This window comes from Malurus melanocephalus, unplaced genomic scaffold (genome assembly GCF_030028575.1).
Source record: "Malurus melanocephalus ecotype Western Australia unplaced genomic scaffold, MMel_1.1 scaffold_273, whole genome shotgun sequence".
In the NCBI taxonomy this organism is placed as follows: Eukaryota; Metazoa; Chordata; class Aves; order Passeriformes; family Maluridae; genus Malurus; species Malurus melanocephalus.
The window spans coordinates 837,220-857,015 of NW_026623505.1; the positions used below are offsets into that span (position 1 = coordinate 837,220).

Genomic DNA, 19,796 nt, shown 5'->3' on the forward strand with positions numbered 1-19,796 from the left:
GAGGATGGCTGCATTTAGCTGGCACATCCCAAACAGCCAAAATGCTAATGAAATGGAGGAGTCAGTCTATCTGCACCGCAATTCATAGGTGCGTTAAACAAATCTAAAACATCTGCACTTAGTCAACTGCAGATGCAATTCTCCTATTTCTCAATTATAAAAAACCCAACAATCCTATTATCTTTGCAGAATCCTTTTCTCTCTCTTTGCCCCATAATTAGATTTCATTTTTAATGCATTTTTTAACAGGTTTAAATTATGTGTCTTAACAGATAAATAAAATAGGTACCCATTTTCCTAAAATACCATTAAGCAGAGACAATAAGGATTTCACATGAGCTATATGCCAGTTTGCTGTGGGGTCAGAATACACAAAACTGGACTGTGGCTGACTTTTCCTCTTTTGGCAGAACCATCACTGGCCTTTGCAGTACAGTTTACAGAATTTCAYGTTGCTGAAATTGTGACAGCCACTTAACCACTCAATAACTATCTTACAAAAAAGTCTTCCACTGGGATTWAACTCTGATCTTAGGCCATAAAGTGAGGCACTGCCAGTGCTGCCCCCACAGATGGAATGTAGGAATAATTGAATCATGCTCTGTTTTTATGAGATGGCATAATGTGAAATAATTCTCACATTAGGTGCCCTTCCTGTTAAAGGACTTCCTAATTTCACACAACATCTATAGACAGGTGAGATGATGAAATCACTTTACCAGTTAAGCCCAGAAAGTCTGTTAGACTTAAATTAAAYTATGTAGGTGGTCAAGTACCCATTTCCATGTCAGGTTTTTTTGGATTCATATTCCCAGACATTTATCTTTTATTGGTTTTCACAAATGTAGAAATCATTGCACCATTTCCCACACTTCTCATATCAAGCCTGCAGTGGAAAACATAATCTGAAAACATGGTTTTAAATACCTAAAGCTCCAAATACCTCCTGTTCACATATRACAGATCACTGGMAAAAAAGCTTCCATCACTTTCCATTCACTWAATATTGGATCAGATATTCAACCACTGGATCTAAACTCATGCATAACTCCTTAGTTACACACAGAAAAAAAAAGAGTCTCCCAATCAAAACAGAGCTTTGGTTGACAGAAAGATGAATCCTATCTCTTGCAAGTTTTTCAAAACACAACATGCATGAGGGAGACTGCAGCAAGCTTGTGCAACATCTTGAATAACCTCCATTTGGATTTACATTCTGTATTGATTAATATGTACCCACAGAAACCATGAACTGTGTAATGAGAGCTATCTGGAGAAGGCAGGAGTTGTTTGAAGTTGATTCTGCTCTGTTTTCACGAAGAGTTGAATGAATTGATTATACTGAAGTGTTGAGGCAAGCAGAAAAATACAGAGCAAGAAAAAAGGTGACCTGTAAATAATCTACTACATAGRCAGCTTCTGAAGGAAAAGGTTTTGCAGTTTGATATTTGTCAAAATCCACTGTGCAAAAATTATGAAAGCGCATAATCCTAAAATCTCTTAGTGACTAACAAAGAAGAGTGTTCATGAATGTTAATATTACCCCAAATCCTAAAAATACTGTGTGTAGGATATATTTTACATAATAAATAAATTATTAACCTTAGCTAAAGACAGCAATGAAAGTACATAGCAAGAGAAACACTGGTCAGCAGACTCTGTTTTGATCTATAGGACAGGTGTGGTGAGGTGGAGGGATGGACTTGGAARGTGAAAAAAACTCCCTGAAGACATGCAGGATCTTCTGAACGTGTCTATGTTTAAGAATTTTTCAGATCCTGACTTCACAAAGCTCAGCAAGGCAATGGAATATTTGGGTTTGCTRATAAATAAAGGCTGCTTTGGTTTTTCTTACCAAGGTGTACACACAGTAAAACTAACAGAACTCTCTCTCTAGATTCAGTGAAAAACAGACAGTTGTTTTAAAGCTAATAGTTTAGGGTTTTTAAAAAAAATATACTAGCCATTTTAACAAAACATTTGTATTCCTTTTTTACATTACCCAAACCAAGGAGTGCCATGAAACAATAATCTAACTTCTAATCACACAAACAGWCTCTGGTGCAGTGACAGCTGCTATAGCATTTTCCCAACAGCACCACAGCAGCCTCTACATTTTAACTGTTCTGAAGAGCTTGGTAAAAAACCTAAGGGGGAAAAGCAATGGGTAGAAACTCATAATCCTACCAAGAACTGTGGTCCTTCTCCAACTTGCTGTCAGCTCTTCTCAAAGGCAGTCAGTGATACCAACCTGCCTTAAACTGAATAAAACAGTTTAAGGAGGTATTTTGAGTTGATTCAGGTGGATGCAGAGAAAAGTGTCCTTTCCAACTTAATGTATTCTATTAGCCTGTTGTACAGGCAGACTCAACCAAGGTTGGAGGTCTCCCTCTCAAATCAAAATTGCCAGTACACACCTTAGGACAATATCATTCCAAATAATTTATCAGGAACCAGAACCACCTGGTTCTACCTATAAGCACATAGCATTTCCTGTTTCATAGAACTCATACACTTCTCTACAAAATAATCAACAAGTGAAAAGTTTCCACATGAGCAATCTATGTTAAAGTCTAATGGAATAAAAATTCTTCTTCTTTACTGAGACTGAAGGAAAGCTTGCAGCTCAAATAAAGATATCACACAGAAATCTTGTGGCATTTAGCACACGAWAAGCACTTGAAAGATTTACATAAATCGTGCCACATTTTTAACTTCTTCACTATTTCAGTGCCATTTAGAGCAATTTGCAGTTGGTGATTTACAGAGCAGAAATATTCATAGTGGCTGTGTGGTACGAACAGTTTCTACTGTGCAGTTTCCCTATAAATAATGATTTTTCATCTGTCTCATGTAAGCATGACAAACCAGCAAAGCAGAATGGCACACTTCTAGCATGTTCTATTCCCAAAAGTACATCAATATTCTTTGGATGATATTTCCCAGAGCCATATAGATTGTTCATTTGTTAGAAGTGTATTTACAGCAGCTTTTCAAGGAATGGGGAAACTGATCTTAGAGAGCCAAAGAGGAGACCAGAACCTTGGTCAGAACCCAAACCTATCCCAAGCAAGGAAGAGCTGGAGCATCTGCTTCACAGTGCAGGCTTGCCAGTGTGTTCCTAGTAAAACTCAAGCTTGGCTTTGGTGCAAAACCAGCGCCTAAATAAAATTTAGTGAAGTTACTCAAATAAAAAACCCAGAAGTTGTTCTGTTTCACGAAGGATCTTACAATGTGGCTTTGCTCTAAGGGAAGAAAAAGGCCTAACGTCCTGCATGATGGAAAATTCAGAAGAGAAAACCCATATGCTTCTCCATCCTTTTTTTCCTTTTAAAGGAAAATCTTACTGTGAGGATACATTTTAATGATGGATTCTTAGCATAAATTCAGATAAGTCTATTTGTGTCTATTCATGTATTTATGGCAATGACATTTTCCTCAAGATGARACTCTGACCCAGGTCACTTGAAGTATCTACTCTTATCCCCCGTTCTTATGAAATGAGAGCAGGGAAAAGGTTTATCAGTTTGGTTTTTATATAAGCTTCTGTACACASTCTAATTAAAATTAGAAAGAAAAATAAATTAATACTTAGCATTATTCCTCACTAACACATGTATTTGACTTAATTAAACACAGAAAAATTATCCTTTCAGTTAACAACCAAAAGAACATTCTGTATGAAGGATTTTCTTGAGCAACTCTTCAAGCATTAATTGATACACTGTGGTTTAGTTGCTGTAATTGTCTGTTTCAAGGATTACTTACGTGACTCCTGAGAGTGGTTCACTGGAGGTCATCCAAAAGCAGCATCTGTCCACAGCGCAGGAAAAATTGGACTTGCCCACTTGTGTCAGATATTTCACCATATTTCACACAGAAGAGGGAAAACCCCACTCATATTGCCAAGAACTTCTCCATGGYATTGTTCTCAGCAAAGGAATAAAGGATTCTGTTGTTTGACGGTTCCAAAACCCACACTCCTGTCCCTGTTGTTCAATTTCAAAATAACCAAATAAAATAGAATTAATTCAGTGGCTCAGCTGATACCAACTGGAGTAGCTGTTTTACATGTAAAATTCTGACAGTGAACAAAAGAGAGCTGGAAAAAGGGTTTTTTTGATGCGTTTTCTCACAGTCAGAATTAATTGTGGTAATCTGGACCAAAGTAAACTACTTGCTAGAAAGATTATTCTCAAATTCATACTTTTAACTGCAACTTTATTTGCTTGAGGGGTGGCTACAYTGCAGAAACAAGGGAGAGGGTTTTAAAACCTGTAAGCAAAGAAGCCTCCTGCCAAATCCAGCATACCAGGCCAATTAGAAGTTTGCCAGGGCAGGGTGTGGATACATCAAGGGACACTGAAGATAGCATTAGCACAAGAAATGGTTAATTTTTCTAGGTTCAGTGTTTGAAGGTGCCTTATCTGCATCTTCATCCCTAAAGAACCCACAGTCCTTAGATACTCTGTTACTCCTTGGAAAAAAAAAAAATTCTGACCTTGAATATTTTATTAAAAATCAAACCAACAAACACTTGAATCATACTCTGGTTGGCAATCACTTCCCTTCCTCTGCCACCCAGCTGTGCATTTTATTGCTGAAATCATAACCTGAAGGTCTGTTAAATATACAGCAGTGTACAAATGCCTGYTAAGTAGTGGGATACAATATTCTGGGGAATTAAGGTAGCTACCAATAATAAGTTAAACAAACAGTGTTCAATCATYGTTGTCCCCTGTGTTCATAAGTTATAGGGCAGGTACAGTCATTAGTGCAGCACAGCACAGGGAATTCTCAGCTAATAAAAATCACCAAGGCCTTAGGTGAAGTTTGTAGAAACATGACTGAATTTGCACTGCTGCCCCAGCTGAAGGTGATACAGGCAAGGGCCTGCTAAGACATCCCTGAAAAACTAACTYAATATAGAGAGACCTTTTCACAGATCTCACTTTTTCAATGCCTTTATCTTTTTTCCTGCCCATCAGCTGCCTCTTTTTTCCTACTCCAGRTGCTGTGCCTCCCAGTATTCAAGAGGAACATAGGCCAAAATCATTAATATTCATCAATCCAGATTTTCTCCCGTTCTTCACAAGTTCAAAGGGTACTGGAACAACCAACTGAGGGCTRTACCCAGAGGCTGACATTTCTATTTATCTTCATGTTTCATTGGAAGATAGACACAAAGCGAATAATACTTTGTCCTCAGTCACAAGCCTTCATCAACTGCCTCAATTAAAGCCCTCAAATTTTCTTGAAGCTTAGAAGATGCTCAGACTTGGTTGTAAAAGGGGTTCAAAGTGGTCACATCAGTGGGAGGCCTCAGATGCCTTCARCTGCTCCTTTCCAGCAGCTCCAAGGTTCTTAAGAGTCACGCACCTCGTACAAATTATCAGCACATGGAGGTGTGACACAGCCTCAGTAATTCACTTCAGAGATGCTGCAGCTCTGGAGGCTCTGACTTYGTGATTTATTTATTTACAATGCAATTTATTAAGCTCATCCACAGCTAAGTGATGTGATCCTTCTCTTCCCCCCCACATTTACAAATAAAGTGACTGAGAAGTTCTACCAAGTTGCTACAAGCAAAATTAAGAACATTATCTAGGTCACTAACATGACAGGGCCAACTCTTGCACATTCAGCTCTCGATACCTTTCAGCTCACTAGAGGACTAATAACAGGGAATTTTGCTAGAAGCTATAAGCTCATCAATTGCAGATGTCACAAAGAAACCYGGGCATATTAGTCACCAGTCACAGGATGAGCCACCAATGGCATAAAAGTGCAAAAAAAGTAAATGAGCAGCCAGAGAGAATCAAACCAGGCATTTCCAGGAGAGACTGAAAAACATTAATCTTTGTCATTATTATGTTATTCATGCTTTTAAAAGTTAAGTGAGACTGAAACATGCACAGGAAAAAAGCTGCTGTCAGAAGAGTGAAGAGACTATTAGATGAGAAGAAAGTCAGAACAGCTCATCAGAGGATATGACTGTTCCCTATAAATGCACTTCAGGGTAAAGATCAGGTATTTAAAAGAAAAATTTAAGCTAAAGGCTAAAGYAGGTAGATGAAGAAATGCATTTAAACTGAATTCTCTGAGACTGGAAACTAGAAGGTTTCYAGCCTTCAGAACAATGACATCCCTGAATAGTTTTCCAAATACAGCAGACAAGACAAAAATCCTAACCAGTGTAAAGTTTGATGTGAAGTTTATGAAACAGCAATAGCAATGTGATTTATTGATCCATGAAGCTTTTTCCAGTCCTTGTTTCCCAATATGCTTCTTCCAGAAGCAGAGATGCAGAGCTGAGAGGTTCAATACCTGACASGTATCTGCTGCATCACAAACACAGCATCTCACAGTCCCTAGAGAATACAGCCACATCTTTGATGCAAAAACAACACTGCCAGTACAAATCAAACATTGCTGCAGCCACTGCAGACYTCTATCACTCAATCCCACTAGGAAGAAAAATAGAGAAAAAARGACYGAKAGTCTGRTTYTCCCCAAYATATTCAGATWACAGCCTATATTTTGTTTAATATATATTTTATTGGATTAAGCAAGCCTAAAGTGGCCRTTTTGGACTAGGTTAGATTTTAGATACTATTTACAGGAAGTTATASATATGATTATTTTCTGAACTCAGAATAAGATGGTGTAGACTCTGTTTGTGTTAGCAAACCAGTTCTTCCAGCAATTAGTCCTATTCTTATCCTCAGTTAAAAAGGCAGTCAAATTTTGATTCAGCTCTTGGTRTTAAGACAATCCCCCTGGTGTTTTCATTTTTGTATTATGCTAAATGGCCAGAGATGCCTTTTACTGCCAGCTTCACGGTGTGCTGTGAACAAATGCTCACCCAGAACAGAAAGTTTAGGGTAGAACCCCATCCTGAGTCACCTTCTTTATAAACTCGTGGTTGGCACAAGGGTTTCTTTCCCATCTTGCATGTAGGAAACACAGGATACTAGAGGAGCTCCAGCATAACTCAAAACCAGGATAGTTAACAGCTCTAAAGCACATTACCACCGTGCAGCAAGCAAAAAGCCCTGGAGGATTATTTTTCTAATAAGCTTTGAAGTCGGACAGATTGTCTTTCTTAACCAACAGAAAACATCTTGAAAAAATGAAAAAGTCAATAAGAGAGATCATTATCTTGATCCCTGCCACAGTGCTCGTTATTTCTGTCTAACCATGGACCCATTCTGCTCCCACACTGTGTCTTGTAACTCAGCCAGTCTAAATTCCAGGAACGTAAAAGAGTTTTCTCAAGTTTTTCATGTTAAATCCCACCTACTTGCAAGGCTAGCAACAAGGAGAAAAAACTCACCGAGCTGCTAGTGCAATGACTCAAAGTGAAATTCTTGTCTCCCATCTCTGAGATCCCCTAGCTCCCTCTCCTGCTTCATTTTTATTCCTTGTGTAAGGAACGCTAGTAGTTTGCTTCATTGCAAATATCTCCTCCTTGTTSGGAGAAGATTAGAAGAGTCTGCACATGATTAGTAACTGTGCTGGGCTAAATCCTTATCAGGATGCAGAGGCTTTGTGATCAGTAATTCAATTCAGTAATTCATCAGTGCCCCACATGAGGAGGCCTTCAGCTCAGAGGCTTCCTGTGTCTGCAGCAGTTTGAAGAGTGAGTTTGACAGGTTAAATAGCTTAGTTGAATTCTGTCCTCACCTTGAATATTCTTTTGCTGTGTGCTAAAACACTACATCTTAAAAACCAGACCAAAGACGAATAAAAAACCCCAAGGGGAGTGCTTGCAAACTCCATTCCATAGGTGTAACGAGCATCTACACAGATATTATACACACAGAGAGAGGTSCATACCAGGCTCACATRGGCAGAAGCACAGGCATGAAAAGTCTCCTGCCATTGTGTTTTATCAGCCAAGGAGGGAACACAACACTGAAGCAYATTTCTGTACACAGCACTGCACAATACTGTACCCCATTTACCAGGTAAATAGCTAAAATTTCTCTAAAACTTTATAAAACTCTATTCTTGTACTGGTGCCTCAGTTTTCTACTCAGGTGAATCAGCCTGTGCCAATTTKCAACTGAGATGAAACCAAGGTTTATCTGTCAATCCTGTCTGCTTTCCTTAGAGGAGAAAGCTCTGAGCAGAACTGCCAGGGTGGCGATTGTGAGCTAATCACATCTCCAGGGAATTGCAATTCTTGCAGGCACTTCACACTTCCTGAGCTTCAACTTCAACAGCTGTAATTAGTTTGCAATAATTAGACCTTGGCAGTGCTTATTTCTTAAATGTCTGCCATATCTGAACGTGCCAAAACCAGAAGTCATTTAGCACTAGAGTCACAGGATATTAATATCTGTCCCAATATTGTTTACCACTTCAGCAGTAAAAGCAATGGGTTTTGACTTTGTAACAGCTCAGACTGTTCAAATCACAAAAGACTGGTTTTAGAACCTTTGTGTGAAATAGGAGGAGCCTTTTTTTTCTCATGGGCCCCTTGAAAAATGATTGCAAGCTGATRGTTTGRGGGAATTTTTTCCTYCTTTATAACCTCTARACTAAAGCAGTTTTAATTGCTGCACACAATAWAAAACTATCTACATGATGAAAAGTGTGTTTCCCACTACCCTTCCTTCCCTCAGAACACTTCCCTGCAGCTAGCTCTCATTAGCACAACACCACCATCAAAAAGAAAAAGCTCGAACAGTTTTCAACAAAGCAGAGATCTACTTAGAGACATTCATAAAGACTGGTTAGCTGAACACCTGCAAGAAAATATTCTTTAATTATTTGTGCCTTTAGYTGCTGCCTTCTGTCTGAACTAAACATCCCACTCCAGATCACAAACTCTTCCCTGTAGTAGATTTCAAATATTTTGTCTCTGTAAATGTGCCTTCTTGATGTTTTCTTTAGAAAACCAACAGTGCATTAAAAAGGGAGATGATCATTATTTATTTCCTCTTGAAAGAGATGTCCATATTGATAAATTCCCAAATAGATGTTTTAGTCTGAAACAGTGATGAAAGATTTCTCTACTCATGGACACATAACCTCCTCTTTCCATCWGACATAATTTTGTTGTGTCTAACACTTTCCTTTCTTATCAGMGTAAATTCTTGCTTGCTTACATTCTGCTTTCATCCACCTGTGTGAATTTTAAACTATTGGTCTACATTAAGACATCATGACAGCCTGGCAGACAAGTGAGATGAGTTAGATTCAGATGAACAATTTGCAAACTGGCATGAGGAATGCAGCTTCAAAATAGCCCAGAGGATGACTAAGAGCTCAGGAAGTTTTTTAGCTGGTGGATCACAGGCCCAAGCTTCTCATTCTCAGACCTCCACTTGGAGAGCACAGTCAGGATACCCACAACAGACAGGATGAAGAGCCTGAGTTCTCAATCACAGCACATTTTCAATTCTCAAATATATCCACTTTTTCTAGCTTTAGAAAGACATTTATTTCCCACCTGCTGTAGAAATAAAAATGCCCTATATATCCATTTTATTGTTTATGTTTTATTCATCATCTAACCAAATTTTACGGTGCTCACTGAACATGTCATGCTGGGTATACTAACTCCATATACTACTGTAAAGGTTACCATATAGAAGAAATATTTCCAAACACTCWACCTCCTGCTTTTCTCTATGAACTGCACTCCATAAGTATAAAATATCTTCAAGTAACAACTGATGGTTATGTTTCCATCATAAAATCAAATTCYTTGCCTGAGACCTCAGTTGCTTCCTTTTCAAGAGAGTCGAAAAAATTAATTGCACATATTTATTGCAAAGAAAATACAAACTTAGTTAAAACAAATTAAAATGTAACAGAATAACTTATCAGGTCATTTAAGAAACACAGGGGGGAAAAGAAAAAGGAGAATGGAGTAAACACTCTGAGCAACTTTTTCTTAGTAAGTTAAATTTGAGCTCCTCAAGAACCATCAGACTTTCTGGGTCCCTGGAACAAAAGCCTTTGTTGCAGTTACTGAGTAGGCAGGATTGTAATGGATTTTTGATGAAATCTTAATGAAGATTCAACATGAGAACAATACAGAAAGACATCTTTTCTTAGTATATTCTGTGCTCTAGTAGCTTTGGCCAAACAGGAGTAAATAGCCTTTGAATTAAATATACACATTGATGTACTGCATGGCTTCTTATTTTGTTTTGCTTTTAAGAAAATAAACAAGCACTAGACAAGAAGAAATGATCACTGGAGATTTTAAATTCAGTCACACTTCTGAGAGCAGAAAACAATAAAATAAGCTATAAACTGATATTAACTGGAATTCAACACAGTTACAGATGAAAATTTCTGTATCAAAATAGCTCACTATTTCATCCCAGTCAATAGTCTCTCACATTGAAGCACAAACTAGAATTTCTTCACATTCCAACACTGTTGAACAAGAWGAAATTCAAAGACACTACAGCCTCTAGGTGGGTACATGTGAAGTTTCTATCTCAGTTAATGTTTTTCATTGTCTCTCATGAAATAAAGCCTATTAAATTTCACTTATTCATGTCCCACAAACAAAACTTTTTTTTTTTTTTCTCATAGCTTTTATTAATGCCATATGTTAAGACAATCCCAACCAGTCACAGATGCTCTCTCTTCAAGCCTTTCCAAGGTGACCTTTTTGATCCCCCCACTCCCTGCAGTGATGGCAGCTCTCCCTGAGCAGGCACAGCAACTCGAATTGTTGCAGTTCTCTGACCAATTCCTTCCCTCTGCTGCTTGGATTACAGCCCTCAGCCTCCTGTGCCTTGAGAAAAACGTGTCATATCTCACTTGTAATGTGTTTGAAAGGCAATAGATGAATTTCCTTTGTGCCACCCTGACCCTGGAGGATTTTTTGGCTGAGCACTGAAAACGGCCTTCAACTGCCTGGGTAAGGGTAAACACAAACACAACTGAGAGCCCAATTCCTTCTTGCTTAGAATTTGTTCTTCCATAAAACATTTTACAATTTTGAACTGCAAGCTGATAAGTGAATTAACCAGTTTAGGCAAAACTCGTGTTACTGCAAGTGCTGAACATGARGCTCTCCCCACATGAGAAGGCAGAACCCAAGGGACAGCCCCATCTCCCTGCACCTTGGCTGAGCCACCCCTGCAGCTCCTGGGGTGCTGGGCAGGATAAATCAAAGCAGGAGGTGAACAATAACGCTGTATTAAATCCAAGCATGATAGATAATAACATGATAAATTGTATTTTGYAAGCCATGCGTCAGAAATCAGCACAGCCACAAAGCAGAGATCTTGGGACAGAGGTTGCTGTGCAYTGTTTTACCTGGCAAAAAGGTTTCAGAGGTGATGAGTGCTGAATCTTGATGAAATTGCAGAAGGAATTAAGAGGCAGGAAGTAATAACTGAAAATGGAACTTAGAAAAGCTACTGGCACCAATGCCTTAGCTTTTACAAAAAGGGAAAGGGAGGAACACAGGTAGTGTCACCGTGCACACAAAGTTGTGAYTAATTTATCTGTCTTGTTTCCATGATCAGAACTCTAAGAGCAGGATGGTTCTCTGTTTCATTTGCCACGTACAGATGATTTTTCTAACGCAAAAAGGGTTGCTCCTGCTGAACGGGAGCAACTTGACCCAGGCTCTGCCAAGGAACAGTRCACCACACAAAAGAGAGAAAAGCARGGGTTTGGCAAAGAGATTTAAATGATCCCAGAGGTTTGAACAGCCACTCTTAACCATGGAGTATTCCAAGAACACATTCCACTTGGCAGTGCTCTCCATCTCTCAATCATCACTGAATTTGATGAAAATATTTCAATCACTTGTGGTGATTGGTGCTATTGTATTCTGTGTAGCTACATATAACCTAATTACATGAATATTTATCATCTTAAGTGTGACCTTTCTGTTGCTTATTTCAAGCAGAGTCATTTTGAATAGCTGCTGGTACTTTCCAGGTATTTTAATATATACAGAATATTCTTATATCCACAACCAGCCTGTGATCAAAGCTAGAAGACAACTGAATTTAAAAGCCTTTTTTTTTTAAACTGAGCATGTAAAGATTACTTATACATAGTAGTAAAAAACAGCTAAAATTTCAAGAACCTCAGAAGGCTACCCTATTTCTCCACATGAAAGAAACAGGGAAAACAAAACCTAATTATTACAATTGACATCCTAGGTATCAATTCTGTACAGTATAACTAATAGGCATTTAACTTGGAAATTTAGGAAACAACAAAAACAAAATCAGAAGCTCAAAWGTTTATTCTTTGCATTTTCCTAATAAGTATCATTTTAGGGGTATTCCAAAATTACTTATTTTACAACTTTTAAACTCTACCTAAAATAATGGTAAGCTATTTACCCAACAAATAATATAATTTTTGCTGATTATAATTATAATTCTACTGCATCATAAAAAGTAAAAACAACASAGAAGACCAGACATAATTTCCTTGACCACCGAGAATGAATAATAAAGGGTAAGGGAAGTAAAGGGTAAAACATTAAAATATGGGTAGATCCCTTTTTTGATTATGAGTATTTGCTAAAGACCTGCATCAGGCCAGCTGGCATTGGGCAGACACAGATTCCAAAAACATCACCTTTGAATGGAAAAACAAAAGAAACAAACAAACAGACCTAGGAGTAGTTAACACCAAAGTACCACTGGAGGCAACACTGGTTCAGCCTTACTGATGTGATGAAGGAATTTTCACTTGAAGAAGTACAACACATCACTTCAATCTGGAACTGAAAAGAAATGCTTTAGAAAAGATAAGATCATTTTAATTTTTCCATAACACAAGTCTAATCACATCAGTTCTATCACAAAAAAAAGAGGGAAGTGGAAAGGAGGAAGGAGAGGTAAATGGGAGGTTTGGTTTGACTTTGTAACRTACATAAAATAATGAAATTCCTGTGTCAAGGTATTTATACATATATTACAGTCAGAAAGGGAAGAGTGATAAGCAAAGGTTAATTCTCTGTGCTTTCAGAAAGCTCCAGCTTTGGAAGAGTAGGACCTGCAAACCACAAAGCATCTGTAACTGAGATATCTGTGCACMACAGCGTGCACCAAGGCAGAACCATCAGTTTGTAAAAGCCATATCCTCAGCTGATGACATATGTTTCCTGTCCAAATATGCAGAAAGATAAAGCAAAGAAAGAATCCCATAATACAGTCATTTCAAATTTGCAAATGGTCTATGCCAACTAATTATTGCAGTAAGAGCCCTGGACACAGGAGAAAAGATGGATCATATTCAGTGCACAAATGAAGGCACTAACTCAATTTTTTCCTTCAGCAGAATCACTRGATACAATTACTGAAGTACATGGTGGGATGCATTAATAGGTTGTTATCATCTCTGGATGATAATACATTGCAACTCTCCCACAGGTACAAAAGAGAACAAATTGGGCATATCTGAAAACTTGTGAAGTCCATTTCAGAGCAAGCTCAATGGAAATGCAAAGAAAGGGGTAAGAGGAGCAGCAGCCCCTGCAGTCAGCCTCCTTCATACCCATGGGCTGCCCTAAGAAGTAAAATAATTCCCTGTGCATCAGATTCTGCAGGAGAACAGCTTCCTGAGGAATCCCACTGCAGGGCTCTTTGTCTTTGCAGTGTTTCAGACTGAGCTGACCCACAGGGATGTGCAGCACACACATCTTCAACTCTGATGTCCTRAGGATCCTACAGGAACAGGGGGATGCAAGAGGGGCAATGTGAGAAGRATGGGGTCTGCTGTGCTGCCAGGTCCACAATTCCACAAAAAAAAGCACCTGAACAGTCAACCTCTCTCCAAGCACCTATTTTTCACTGCTCTAGTGCCATCCCAGTCAGACTGTGCCAATTTCTGTAAAGATAACATATCCTGCCTTTTTCAGGGGGCTAGGGGACAGATTAAAGCAGAAATTCCTGCATGTCATCCCTTCCCTWAACCCCAAGTGCACACAAAGTCTGTGTTGCAAGCCACAATTCATGTGGGTGAAAGCAGGAAGAACTGGGAAATCATTAGAGGCTTTCCACAAGACCTTTCCATGCTCTTCTYAACTTTTTCCTCTTTCAGCCTTTTTATAAAGGCACGCAGCAATAGGATATAACTTCTGCCAGTCGATGAGTAGACAAACTCAGCACTAAAGATTTTGTCAGTCACAAGTCACATGTCACATCCCAGTATGAATTCTGAATAATGTTCTTTTGGCACAGATTGAAAGGATCCTAATAACAACCCCCTAAGAAGCTGCTATCTTTACATTTTCCTTWGTCACGACACAGACATGATGTAAATTTTCACTCCCTTTTGGTATTCTCTGTCTGCCGGGCACATTCTGACTGTCTGGGCAGTGACCCTTCAGMAAAGTGACTCACAGCTTAAAAGGTAAAATGCAATTTCATTATTTTTGGTGCTGTGAGTAAAAATGCGCAGAATTCAGCRAAAGGTATTCAGATGCACACTGCAAGTCAACAAAAGCTTTGTCCCTCTGTCCAACCAACTGAGCTTTAACATCTTTGGTCTTTTAGACCTTCTGCCACAACTCATTTCCTGAGCCTTTTTCTTATTTCATTCTMTGGCTGGGAGTGATTTGTTTCCATGCTCTTCCTCGTAGCTGTACAAGACTCATTTAAACTGACTAACACTTGATTCCCTCTATTCACAGCATCTTTATCTCCTTCAGTTCTTTTAACTTCCCCACCACACTTATTTCCTTTATTTGTTTTTTGTCTTTAGACAGGCAGTAGTGAGCAGTGTTTACTTTGCTTGCTTACATAACTGATTTCCTCAGCTATGCAAACAGTACCATGGCTGTGATATTCTTCAGCAGACAGACATTTTGCYGGTCAGTATCTACAAAGACACTTTCACTCTTTCTTTTCCCCGTTTTTCTATCTCTTGCTGACCATGCATTCGTTACTCTCTTTCCTTTTGGGACTGCAGCAGCACTTTACTGTGATTTTTTGCCATGAGTATTAACTTGCTAATAAGACACWCACAAACACTTTGTGCAAGTATTAGTATTAGCTTTAATTTCTGATTTGCTTCTGATGACAGATCTTTATGGTAAAAAAAAAATTATCCAAAATCACAGCTCCAAGATCCAGAGGAAATGCAATTCTCCTATGTCCAATTCTTTCCAGTACCAGTGTGGCACTGGTGTGACATCAGTGTGGTTTTAACACACGTTAACACCAGCATGAGCTGTCACAGAGCCCCAAGTGCAACAAGAACAGCCAGACCCTGAGCAGCAGTTGGTAACTGTYATTCTCTGCATTCTCAGCACACACAGAGCAGTAGATTCCTTTTGAGCACCCAAAGACTAATTCATCTCACCATCACCCACYTGATTAAACTTCAGTGACTGCAAGGAGAAAAACTTGCATTGGTAAGACCAAACCAAGATACTAAGGCTAYCATTCAGCCTAACTCTTGTGGGTTCTAAGGCAATGCATAATCTAAACCCTTTAAGAGATGACAGAAAGGCTTTAAATAATGTAATTTTTAATGATTATTTTTCTAGTCTCATTTAAAACTATACTTTTGTAAAGCCAATTAAGGTTCTCCCTTCTTAAGTTCATGTTAGGCCTGTCTTTGCTGTGTTCTGTGTTTGATTCTGCAGAAAATGGGGTATTTTTGCTGTGATACAGCAAGGGCTCCTCCAGGACCATGGATTKCAAGTTCTGGGTTGGAGCAGAGTAAATGTACCTTGGAGAGCATCTGCCTCAGCTCAGTGCCCAACAAAACCCCTTGGGTCCCCACGTGACAGAGCAGGACCAGGTGAAACAATGGCTGCCAAAGAGCAAAAACAGYAATTCAGTGTTTTAAAAACTGTCAGCTTGATGGGGCACCTGAGCCACTGCAGTCTTGGAACAAAGTGTGTGTCCAGTTTGCTCCTGCTGTCACCAGCCCGTGCTGCTGGAGCACTCAAAGACACTGAGTGCAGTTCAGCTCCTCACAGGGTCAGTGCTGGGACCCCCTGCCCACACTGCTCTCTAGACACTCAATCTGTATCTCTGGACAGAAATTAAATGACTAATTACAAATTATCTTAGCAAGACTGCAAAATCCTTACTATAGATGGAATTCTTTCCTTTTGCTGCATTTGCCAGCAGGGTTCTGCGTTTGGGTTTCAGTTAACAATAAGATTATTGAGAGAAGAAATATCAAACCTCTCTTTCCATGCAGTCTCAGACCTCTCTCTTGTTGACTCTGGGCAGCAGTCTGTGTGTCTCCCCAGGGCTACAAAACTCTTCTTGTATTTGGCATTGATATCTTGAGAAGTGATAGGAGAACACGGGAACAGCATCAAGCAAACCTGCTCAGAGAGAAAAACAAATTTGAAAAGAAAAAAGAAAGAAAATAAAGAAAAACCATGCACAGTGCAAAGCCGACAAATCCCTTGTACAAACATATAAATAAATTAAATAGTACTAATGGATGAGTGACTGAAAAACAATAGCTTATCRGCCTCAGTTGCACCAAGAAGTACCAATTTCACACTCTGACACCTTACATTACTGAAAAGAAAGATATGGACTCGTGCATTTATCAGAAGAAAGTTAAACATAAATGTTTCCCCCGATTCCCATCTCCAATTTCTTATTTAGAAAAATATAATGAGAACAGTAGGAAGTGGCATTAAAATAGAGATAGAATGACATCTACTGGCTGCTAGGGACTGGCTTGTTTCACTGCTGAAATTGTTTTGGATTTTTCTCCCTTTCCTCAAATTATTTAAACTGAGACTCTTATTACTAGTTAYATTAGCAATTGAAGTTCCCCAAAAAGTGTCTTCTCTGGTCAAATTTTAACTAATTATTTACCTAATTAAAAGGACCTACATAAACAGCTTAATATGTTTCAGATCTGTAACATTAATGCTAGTGAGTAAATAGATGCTCTGTTTCAGAATTACCAGAAACTGATCAAAAAAGCCAAAAACAGTGCAAYTTTGCAGCAGATGCAGGTCTCTATTGTACGTTTTACAAGAATACTGATAAACAGAACTAAGTCTCTTATCAAAAAATTACTTAGGCAGCTCTATTTGACAGTGCAGCATCACTTCATAAAGTGATAATAATTGCCTTTTTTCCTGGACTAATTTAGTGCATTATTGTTGTGTTGTTTTTTTGTTGGTTTTTTTTTTTTTTTTTTTTTTTTTTTTTTTAAACTTCCCAGCACCTTCTTTTTTAGTGATTTTATATTTTTTTCATATGAACAAGAAATTTTTTTTGCTCCTACCGGTTTTTTTCACCATCCTAAAACAACCACCGGTGATACAAAAATCTCAGAATGTCTTGAGATTTTGTTAAAGGTCACAGAAACATCTCAGTGCCAAGTGAACCTTGTTCTTTGTGCTACAACTCTCCTGGCTCTCCCAAGGAGCTGTGGGTGCAGCCCTTTTCCCTGTTAGCAGTGATACCCTCTGGGTGATGCTGCCAGTACAAACAAATCGATCCTGCTCGTTTTCTACCTACCACAAGAGATATTTTCTCCTCCTGCAGTTTCTCCACACTRGTTAATTAAACTCTTCTCCACTCTGTATTTGGTGGTCTGCTCAGCAAGAAAGATCTCTCTGGCTCTYTTGCCTCTGAAAAGAATCAGAAATTAGTCTGATACAGACATGAGCATTTGGTGATTCTTTCCTAATATATTCGGCTGGGCAAAAAGAAAAATTCTAAGGCGATCACAGCGTTATCCCAGCTGAKGTCTGCATAGCACATATTTATACAACATACTGCAGAGAGGCAAAAACAAGCCTCAATTCTGGCCTTGAGCCATGGCCAAAATAGACAAGTATGTGCAGTGAGAGAGCATGCAAACAAAGGTGGGGGAAAGGCTGAGGGAGAACAGAAATTAGAGGTGATATTTGCAACAGCACATGGAGGGATTTAGATGTAGCTTGTAAAATTTCAGTGCCTTYTCCACTGCAGGAAGGGATACAGASTGAGCAGGAACAGCACAGCACTGWGKGCTGCTCCCTCTGTCCCAGGGCTGGGTTTGGAGCAGGGGATGCTGTGGGGCTGGGCAGGACACTCAGACATCCCCTGCTGCTCCTTCCTGCTGCAGCTTCACCTTGGTCCAGACCCCCATTGCCCCAGCAGGACAGAACAGATCACCTTCCATCATTTAGGGGACTTCTCATTTCACATGACAATGTTCTGAAGTTCACAAAATGTTTTCAGGTATTCCTTTAGGGATATTGTGGATGTATTCCTGCCACGTTTTGTTGTCCAATCCTATTATCTTAAAAAACTAGTTAGCAATGCACTAAACTGAAATTGATACCTTGTTCTTGAAACTTGAARCTGCATAAGCTATCAAACAAAGTTTATTGAAGTAAATCACTCAGAACTTATACTGAAGWTTTATCCAAATACACTAAAAAAATACCCAAAGACATGACACTGGATTGTTCCAATGTATCTATAGAAAGAAATATGGTGTCAGTGTTTCATACTCATAAATTTTAATCACAAAATACTCCAGTATGGGTTATTCATTAAACCTACCACTACAGGTTCCAACAGTTAGCCCACATGGGAAGTTCTAGTTCAAACAACGAGAGAGCAGMAGGTTGCTTTAACTCAACTTGTTCATCAAACAATTCCCACAGGAAACAGCATGAAATATCTGTACTTCCTAGGGAGCAAAATCTGTCATTTCACCCAGCTCAGAATGTTACAAAACTCACCTAATCTTGTCCTTAAAAAACCCACAAAATAGTTCTGATGAATGACTCTCTAGAAGAGCCTCTTTCTCTTCATCAAGTTCAAAAGAAATGTAGCTCAGATACGATATCTGTATTGCACAAGTCTGAAGCTGGAGGAGATTCAATCGCAGCCCGTAGATAAGAAGCAATATTCTCCTTGCACTCGAGCTCCCAGCAGTCTGCAGCAGTGAATTCTGCCCTGTTATTTCCCTGCTCTGGGGGCTGGAGCACCTCAAGTGCAGCCTCTGTGCTGAGCTGTGCCCTGTGCACACATCAGGAATCTCAGCTTTGTGCCCYACTTCAGTCTGTGCTGCTGGAATGTGGCTCCTGAAGGGAGCACACCTCCAGGCCCAGCCAAAGGAACACTCAGTTTGTATCAAAACTCACTATTTGCTACTGGGGAGTACAACTTGCTGAGATTCTGCATTTAGACTTTTTCCTACATTTTAATTTTTCTTTTCTATTTCTATGTATACATATGTCATAGCCCTCATTTGGTACCTGGATTTACAGACAACTCTCCAAATTGTGTATTAAACTGAAAACAAAATRCATGTGTCCTGTGATATTGTTAGAGATCTTAATAAAAAAAATCTTATTGCATAGTTGTCCTCTTTTTTTCAACATCTCTATTCACAKGTCCATGCAAAAACATAAATCTTTTATTATGTAAATAAAGCCTAAAGAAGAAAATGAGGAGGGTGGAAGCTATGTCTGACTTCATACATCAGAATGATTGATTTTTGCTATCATTAAATAGCTACTTCTAATGAATATTTTGCAATGAAGATAGAAAATGCAAGGGTAAAATGCAATAGGTTTACAGGACCTAATATGACATAACATGGTGTTTCTTTCATTTCTAGTGAATCAAAGTCATTATAGCTTACTAATTTCAAATAGGTACTTCTGATGCTTTTATGGAAACACCTAATAACAATAATCACATATATTGAAAAGTTACCTTATGCTTTATATTTCATAAAATCATCTCTTCCACTAGCCTGCCTACCATTCTTTCACAAAATTGCATTACCCTAAAACATGTTTTTTAGGGTAACTCCCATGTGGTCACTCACTGACTGTTACAATAAATTTGTCATGAGAA

General features: G+C 38.8%; 1 long non-coding RNA gene across 2 annotated transcripts in view; it reads right to left on the minus strand.

Moving 5' to 3' along the window:
- LOC130579424 (uncharacterized) overlaps nucleotides 1-19,796 on the minus strand; it is a 146,660-nt gene that overhangs the window by 108,903 nt on the left and 17,961 nt on the right. For both annotated transcript variants that reach the window (XR_008965997.1, XR_008965996.1), the window contains exons 3-4: nucleotides 17,454-17,566; nucleotides 16,146-16,291 (exon numbers count right to left, since the gene is read on the minus strand). This is a non-coding gene — a long non-coding RNA (uncharacterized LOC130579424). The remainder of the gene's footprint in view (nucleotides 1-16,145; nucleotides 16,292-17,453; nucleotides 17,567-19,796) is intronic.